Genomic DNA, 9,731 nt, shown 5'->3' with positions numbered 1-9,731 from the left:
GAATTACAGTTGCTTCTATTGTGTCTTATATGATTTAGTGATAGAGTCTATAATGATGAGGCTATGACAGCAGAAGAAAGAAACTGATTCAACCACAACATAGTAGACATATTTCAACGTATTGAGTACATGGTGACTCAGGTCATTATAGATTCATGGTCATTCTCTCATGAAAATATATTTGTCTAAATTCAATGGCTATAACAGCCCCTGCCCTGTTCAAACTTCCAAAGACTCCTTTGACACTCAAAGCAATCTTGTGACTGCCACACCTTGTAAAATCAGGAAACATTATATCTTTCAAATATGCAATGGCATAAACAACCCTTTACATTCCAATATGGAAGAATGTGTACATTGGACCATGACAAGAAACCCAACAGGGCAAACTCTAAATCCTGTAGCTCTGTCCCAGCCACATGATGCTTCAGTTTTAAAGTGCTTAAAGGGCTCTATCCCTGATACTTCTCATACATCTTTCAGTTTTGGTACTTCCACTCCCTATATGCATCTCTCCATGGCAGATTCTCATATCATAAGTATCTCAACATCTTGTGGTCTCAGCTAGGCATCATCTGCACAGCTTCATAACATGAACACTCACAGTATCCTCACTGGGGCTGCAACTCTGACAAATATAGAAGGATGGACTAGTGCTGAACTGAAACTAGAAAGGAAGAATCCATGACCATAATTTCACAACTTTCTTGATTTCAGAACGAGCACAATATGGATGAGCCTGAGAAATTTGGCTCCTCAATTGGAATGGAGCATGCCACGCATGTACCTTAGTTGTAGCAGGTTTTATATGTAGTTCCATCCTGGGAGTGCCAACTCCTTCCATTAATTGAAGGCATGGCAGAAGAAATTATTACTCTTAGGGCACCTTCTTAGGCTGCAAATCCAGAGCAATGGCCTTCACATTAATGGTGATAAGCTCTTAGTTGCTAAAGCACAATATCAGGGAAAGCTTTCTGTCCCAGTTTCCATGGTCCCAATAAATACCACAGATAATCCCCAAATGCCCTTCTTTTTCTGCTCCATCTATGTGTCCCAGCCCCTACTCACAAAGAAACACCTTCTCAACCATATGCTATGCTTGGCAGAAGACAACTTAGGCTGTCCATATATTTGCCACAGTTACCCTAGATGCAATTTTCAGTTTTCTATAGCATTGGATTAGAACACAAAATGCAGCATCCCCAGATGGGCGTGGTGGCACACACCTTTAATCCTAGCACTTGGGAGAGAGAGGCAGGTGGATTTCTGAGTTCCAGGCCAGCCTGGTCTACAGAGTGAGTTCCAGGACAGCCAGGGCTACACAGAGAAACCCTGTCTCGGAAAAAAAAAAAAAAAAACAAAACAAACAAAAAAAGCAGCATCCCCTATCGTCTGTCAAGATTACTAAGAGGAGTCCCTTCCAGTCAGCTCCAACACTAACGCACCTTGGGCATGAAGTCTGCGGACACCCCCAAGGTCCCCAGAGGACTCTCCACGGGATCTTAGGACCTCTGGTGAGTGGAACACAACTTCTGCCAGGAGGCAGGTTCGAACACCAGATATCTGAGCACCTTCCCTGCAAGAGGAGAGCTTGCCTGCAGAGAGTACACTGACCACTGAAACTCATGAGAGAGCTAGTCACGCAGGTCTGCTGAGAGAGGCTAACATAATCACCTGAGGAACAAGCTCTAACCAGAGACAATTATAACAACAAAGTCCAGAGATTACCAGAGGGTGAAAGGCAAACATAAGAATCTTACTAACAGAAACCAAGACCACTCACCATCATCAGAACGCAGCACTCCCACCCCACCCAGTCCTGGGCACCCCAACACACCCGAAAAGATAGACCTGGATTTAAAAGCATATCTCATGATGATGGTAGAGGACATCAAGAGGGACTTTAATAACTCACTTAAAGAAATACAGGAGAACACTGCTAAACAGGTAGAAGGCCTTAAAGAAGAAGCACAAAAATCCCTTAAAGAATTGCAGGAAAACACGACCAAACAGGTGATGGAATTGAAAAAAACCATCCAAGACCTAAAAAGGGAAGTAGACACAATAAAGAAAACCCAAAGTGAGGCAACGCTGGAGATGGAAAACCTAGGAATGAAATCTGGAACCATTGATGCGAGCATCAGCAACAGAATACAAGAGATGGAAGAGAGAATCTCAGGTGCAGAAGATTCCATAGAAAACATCAGCACAACAATCAAAGAAAATGGAAAATGCAAAAAGATCCTAACTCAAAACATCCAGGAAATCCAGGACACAATGAGAAGACCAAACCTACAGATAATAGGAGTAGATGAGAATGAAGATTTTCAACATAAAGGGCCAGCAATTATCTTCAACAAAATTATAGAAGAAAACTTCCCAAACCTAAAGAAAGAGATGCCCATGAACATACAAGAAGCCTACAGAACTCCAAATAGACTGGACCAGAAAAGAAATTCCTTCCGACACATAATAATCAGAACAACAAATGCACTAAATAAAGATAGAATATTAAAAGCAGTAAGGGGAAAAGGTCAAGTAACATATAAAGGCAGGCCTATCAGAATTATACCAGACTTTTCACCAGAGACTATGAAAGCCAGAAGAGCCTGGACAGATGTTATACAGACACTAAGAGAACACAAATGCCAGTCCAGGCTACTATACCCAGCCAAACTCTCAATTACCACAGATGGAGAAACCAAAGTATTCCACGACAAAACCAAATTCACACATTATCTTTCCACGAATCCAGCCGTTCAAAGGATAACAGAAAAAAAAAAAAAAAAATAGAAGGACCTAAATCACACCCTAGAAAAAAGCAAGAAAGTAATCCTTCAACAAACCAAAAAGAAGACAGCCACAAGAACAGAATGCCAACTCTAACAACAAAAATAACAGGAAGCAACAATTACTTTTCCTTAATATCTCTTAATAACAATGGACTCAATTTCCCAATAAAAAGACATAGACTAACAGACTGGCTACACAAACAGGACCCAACATTTTGCTGCTTACAGGAAACCCATCTCAAGGAAAAAGACAGACACTATCTCAGAGTGAAAGAATGGAAAACAATTTTCCAAGCAAATGGCCTAAAGAAACAAGCTGGAGTAGCCATTCTAATGTCGAATAAAATCAACTTCCAACCCAAAGTTATCAAAAAAGACAAGGAGGGACACTTCATACTCATCAAAGGTAAAATCCTGCAAGAGGAACTCTCAATTCTGAATATCTATGCTCCAAATGCAAGGGCAGCCACATTCATTAAAGACACTTTAGTAAAGCTCAGAGCACATATTTCACCTCACCCAATAATAGTGGGAGACTTCAACACCCCACTTTCATCAAAGGACAGATCGTGGAAACAGAAACTAAACAGAGACACAGTGAAACTAACAGAAGTTATGAAACAAATGGACTTAACAGATATCTTCAGAACATTTTATCCTAAAACAAAAGGATATACCTTCTTCTCAGCACCTCATGGTACCTTCTCCAAAATTGACCATATAATTTGTCACAAAATAGGCCTCAACAGATAAAAAATATTGAAATTGTCCCATGCATCCTATCAGACCACCAATGGACTAAGGCTGATCTTCAATAACAAAATAAAGAATAGAAAGCCAACATTCATATGGAAACTGAACAACACTCTTCTCAATGATACCTTGGTCAAGGAAGGAATAAAGAAAGAAATTAAAGACTTTTTAGAGTTTAATGAAAATGAAGCCACAACATACCCAAACTTATGGGACACATTGAAAGCATTTCTAAGAGGGAAACTCATAGCTCTGAGTGCCTCCAAAAAGAAACTAGCGAGAGCACACACTAGCAGCTTGACAACACACCTAAAAGCTCTAGAAAAGAAGGATGCAAATTCACACAAGAGGAGTAGACGGCAGGAAATAATCAAACTCAAGTGGAAACAAGAAGAACTATTCAAAGAAACAACCAAATGAGGAGCTGATTCTTTGAGAAAATCAACAAGATAGATAAACCCTTAGCCAGACTCACTAGAGGGCACAGGGACAGCATCCTAATTAACAAAATCAGAAATGAAAAGGGAGAGATAACAACAGATCCTGAAGAAATCCAAAACACCATCAGATCGTTCTACAAAAGGCTATACTCAACAAAACTGGAAAACCTGGACAAAATGGACAAATTTCTAGACAGATACCAGGTACCAAAGTTAAATCAGGATCAAGTTAACGATCTAAACAGTCCCATATCCCCTAAAGAAATAGAAGCAGTCATTAATAGTCTCCCAACCAAAAAAAAGCCCAGGACCAGATGGGTTTAGTGCAGAGTTCTATCAGACCTTCAAAGAAGATATAATTCCAGTTCTTCACAAACTATTCCACAAATAAGAAGTAGAAGGTACTCTACCCAACTCATTCTATGAAGCCACAATTACTCTGATACCTAAACCACAGAAAAATCCAACAAAAATAGAGAACTTCAGACCAATTTCCCTTATGAATATTGATGCAAAAATACTCAATAAAATTCTCGCTAACCGAATCCAAGAACACATTAGAACAATCATCCATCCTGACCAAGGAGGTTTTATTCCAGGGATGCAGGGATGGTTTAATATACGGAAATACATCAAAGTAATCCATTATATAAACAAACTCAAAGACAAAAACCACATGATCATCTCCTTAGATGCAGAGAAATTATTTGACAAAATCCAACACCCATTCATGATGAAAGTCTTGGAAAGATCAGGAATTCAAGGCCCATACCTAAACATGATAAAAGCAATCTACAGCAAACCAGTAGCCAACATCAAAGTAAATGAAGAGAAGCTTGAAGCAATCCCACTAAAATCAGGGACTAGACAAGGCTGCCCACTTTCTCCCTACCTATTCAACATAGTACTTGAAGTCCTAGCCAGAGCAATTCGACAACAAAAGGACATCAAGGGGATACAAATTGGAAAGGAAGAAGTCAAAATATCACTTTTTGCAGATGATATGATAGTATATATAAGTGACCCTAAGAATTCCACAAGAGAACTTCTAAACCTGATAAACAGCTTTGGTGAAGTAGTTGGATATAAAATTAACTCAAACAAGTCAATGGCCTTTCTCTACACAAAGAGTAAACAGGCTGAGAAAGAAATTAGGAAAACAACACCCTTCTCAATAGTCACAAATAATATAAAATACCTTGGTGTGACTCTAACTAAGGAAGTGAAAGATCTGTATGATAAGAACTTCAAGTCAGCCGGGCGTGGTGGCGCACGCCTTTAATCCCAGCACTCGGGAGGCAGAGGCAGGCGGATTTCTGAGTTCGAGGCCAGCCTGGTCTACAAAGTGAGTGCCAGGACAGCCAGGGCTATACAGAGAAACCCTGTCTCAAAAAACCTAAAAAAAAAAAAAAAAAAAAAAAAAAAAAAGAACTTCAACTCTCTGAAGAAAGAAATTAAAGAAGATCTCAGAAGATGGAAAGATCTCCCATGCTCATGGATTGGCAGGATCAACTTTGTAAAAATGGCTATCTTGCCAAAAGCAATCTGCAGATTCAATGCAATCCCCATCAAAATTCCAACTCAATTCTTCAACCAATTAGAAAGAGCAATCTGCAAATTCATCTGGAATAACAAAAAACCTAGGATAGCAAAACTCTTCTCAAGGATAAAAGAACCTCTGGTGGAATCACCATGACTGACCTTGAACTTGACCAATGTTACCTGTGATTGTATGTATAAAGAAATTAAATAAACCGAGAATTCATGACTCCAATAACAATTACTCAAAGTTACCCCTAAAGAGTTATACATCTGTTCCTCCAGCAACTGCTGATGTGTCATTCAAACTCCCCATGTTCCAGAGTTCTCTCTATAAATAAAGGTGATCAGAAAGATGGGCTATGGCTCTGCAACCCCTCATGACCCCTTGGGATTTCAGGTAAAACTAGCCCCACTGAAGCCTCACAGAGAACAATGTTGAAAAATAATTTAATGTGTGCTGCCTGCCACATGGATTATATCACAAGATGTGCAATCTGTTTTATCCACCTACCCAACACCATGCACACCTGAGAAGGTATGCATCATAGAAACACCTTTTGTACTCTGGAACTGAATTTCCATGAATACCATTGTAAATGGAGGCAGTAGAAAGGTAAGAGGAGTCTAATCAAACACTACTGAAGGATGGCCCCTATCACTTTCTTTCTACTAATTCCTAAATTATTTGTACCACATAACTGAATGTGGACGTTTCTGAAATTCTAGAAACCAGACCTTCATTCTTCCAATATGTCTTCCTACTACATATCAAAAGCAATGCTCGTGTGTACACACTGAAAAATGACAGTATGAACACCAGACTTCCACTACCAGTGCTCTACAGCGCCACCCCCCACCCTCGCCTTCCATTGGAATTCAGGCTTGGGAAGGTCAGAGGCCAAGGGCCTCTGAGCATATCACCACATGAACAAATCAATCCATAGTCTGACCCACAGTCCATTTCAGTCTCAGCCTGTCGTGGCTTGTGGTCTTCCTCCCATCTTGCTACAGGAGGGGAATCCTGGAAAGAACCTGCAAGCTACCTTCCACTGCTGTGCCTGATTGTTAGGCCTACCCAGGGTCCCTCATTAGTTTACAAAACTCAGATATGCCTCAGGCCAGTTGCAGCCCCTCTACTGGGGGATCAGAGAGCAAATGCCTCGGCCAGCTGAAACCTTTCCAGATCTGCCTTTCCACTCTATGTGCACACAAAGCCCTGGTCTGGAGAAATTGTATTTAACAGAATGTTCCAGTCTCCCAGAGCACTTGTTTTCCTTTTTCCAGGCACAGGGTCCTTTGTTTGCATATTCCTTTACACATGCCATGTTCAGTACAGCCATGTCTGCTTCATAGTTGGGAAGTCCTGCAGCCAAACTGCAGTCCCATTAGAACAGTAGCAATAGTTAAAAGAAAAAGTGCCTATGAATTTCTTAACAAGGAGTGGTTAATGGGAGGTGAATGAAAAAAAAAAAAAAAGAAAGAAAGAAAGATTAAAGGATACAACTGCTCGTATGTATGGTGGAATAGAAAGTTTATTATACATAAAAGAAAGAACATAATCAAATCCAGGAATATATAGGAGAACAGAGTACAAAGTGAACATGACTCTAAACCACGTGGAGAGAAGGAGAAAAGCAAGATCCAGACAAAGAGATCAAGATGACACATAAATAATAATGACAGATTAATAATAAAACAAACAGGTAATCAAAAGGTTGGATTGCATAAGGAATGGCAGCTGGGTGAAGGGTAGCCCTACCCCTGGGCTAGAGGGTGAGGTATGCCAGCCATATGACATAATAGGTAGGGACTGAGGTCTGCTGACAGCCTGGTCTGCCGTGACTTGTTAAATAAGCTCTCAACCAATTGTCCAGGGGTTTCAGACTTATTTGCAGGGACAAAGAAGAATGATAGGATTGAATCATACTCGCAAAGATTATTTGTACAAGTTGAAACACACTTTACGGTCCAATATTCTTCAGGGACTAAGCATAAGTACTAGAGCGCACCAAGTCTTTTCTCTCACATGCTGTATTTTCAAACAGGAAAATTAACATTCCCATTAGGCACACCACATCAGATTGTCTAGATCTTGTGTTCTTTGAACTAGTGTAAATATGGAAATTTGGTTTCTAGAAATAAGTTCAGTTCTTCGCCCAGTTTTCTGAGTGCCCTGCTCTGGGAACCCACCAAGATCGCCGGTTTGTACTTTTACTGTTGTCTAAAACTGACTACCTGAATACTCATTGCTATTGTCAACTACTGTCAAAGTAGAAAGGCCCTCACCTTCCGTCTTCTCCTCCTTTTCTCTGCTGTGACTACACCAGCTTCAAAATTGGTCAGAGAACTCAATGCTTACACAGGACTCTCTTTTTGTAATCCCCTCACCCCAATCCAGAGAGGTTGGAGGACACCCATTCACTGGTCTATATCTCTTCTCATTTCCTGAGTCCAGTCAACACCATGCCTTAGTATTGGTTGTGACCCTATAATGCCACCTTGAGCACCTTGTTAGGTGCCTGTTCTTTGCTATCAAGATGAGCCTTGTTGTTGATTGTAAAGGAAAGCGGTCTCTATTTTTATAGTTTGGAGACAAATGTCTGAACAATCCTGGTAAACAAACACAGCCATACTGTTCTCTAGCAAGCCAGGTTAGCATGCTATGTACCTGGGGGGCGTTTTACAGGCAGTCCTCTCTCTCCTACATTCTACTTGGTGCCACTTCCTACTTCCCAATCAAATTCTTAGCATTATCAATTCTACTCGTCTACATCACAGCTTAATATTGGAGTGCTACTCAACATATGATAGGGCTTTTACAGCCTCCACAATATTTTTGTTTGTTTTTTGTTTTTCGAGACAGGGTTTCTCTGTATAGCCCTGGCTATCCTGGAACTCACTCTGTAGACCAGGCTGGCCTCGAACTCAGAAATCCGCCTGCCTCTGCCTCCCGAGTGCTGGGATTAAAGGCGTGCGCCACCAAGCCGGGCACAGCCTCCACAATATTAACTCCAATGGATCTTACACCCCCATATTAAATGCTACAGGCAGAACTTACAGAAAATAGAGAAACTACGGTTCTCAGGTTTGGCATCCTGCTAAGTATTTTTTTGGGCACACAAGCCCCTGCCCCAAATGCTTTGTAAAAATACAGCCCCCATAATAAGCTTTTTCAGAGGCCACCGCCAGGTACAGGGAGAGACTAGAACCACAAAGGACCTCACACGTGGCCATATCTGTCTGGCTGCTGCTTACAATCAGCTGCTGGGAAAACCCACCACATGTGCACCATTTACTAAACCGCTTGCTCCTCCCTTTGTGGGAGATGATCCTGCACTTACCATATCTGGAAATTTTAAGCTTTTCGGAGCTCCCTCACAGCACCCAACAGAGGTACTCAGAGCACACCACAAAGAAACCTTGCAGGCTCAGATTCAGACAGGAACTTACAGGCTTGGTAACAGGAAGAGCCTCCTCTTCTCCTGAGTGGCAGGTCCGGCTGGAGGTTCTGATTGGCTAGTGCGTCTTGAGTGACATGAGCACCACCCTTAGGGGTCTAGTGTACTGAAGAGAAACTACCTAGTGTACCTAGTGGTTCCATCTTGGGAGCAGTCCTTTTCCAGATCAGCTGATTTGCATTTCAGTAGCACAGTGCCTGTCCTCCAATAGCCTGCCTGTCTCTCCTCCCACAGAGCACCTCAGAGCATCTACAACTCCAGATACCTGCTGCTCAGCTGCCCATTTCTCCCCATTATGGGCAGCAACCCTGTGTTCACAACTTTGCAAAATTGGACTTTTTCTGAGCTCCCAGTACTCAGTAGTCACTTCCCCTTCTTTCTCCTGCAATCAAGCTGGAAAGCTTGCATAGCCGATTTATCAACTAACAGTGGGGCTGGAGAGTTGGCTCAGTGGTTAAAGAGCACTGACTGCTCTTCCAGAGGTGCTGAGTCCAATTCCCAGCAACTATATGGTGGCTCACAGCCATCTGCAGTGGTGTCTGATGCCCTCTTCTGGTGTGTCTGAAGAGAGCAATGGTATACTCATATACATGAAATAAATAAATCATTTTTTTTAAAGAAATTTAAAAAATCAACCAACAGTGGGTCCCTCAAGTGGATGGGTATCCAGAATATTAGCAACTAAAGAAGATTTTTGGAAAGAAAATTTTGTTTTGTGGTTTCAGGCTGAATTCAGGCAACCTGCA

The sequence above is a fragment of the Mus caroli genome, unplaced genomic scaffold, assembly GCF_978045245.1.
Source record: "Mus caroli unplaced genomic scaffold, Mus_caroli_1 scaffold_2, whole genome shotgun sequence".
Classification (NCBI taxonomy): Eukaryota; Metazoa; Chordata; class Mammalia; order Rodentia; family Muridae; genus Mus; species Mus caroli.
Note: the sequence above shows the minus strand (reverse complement) of the source record.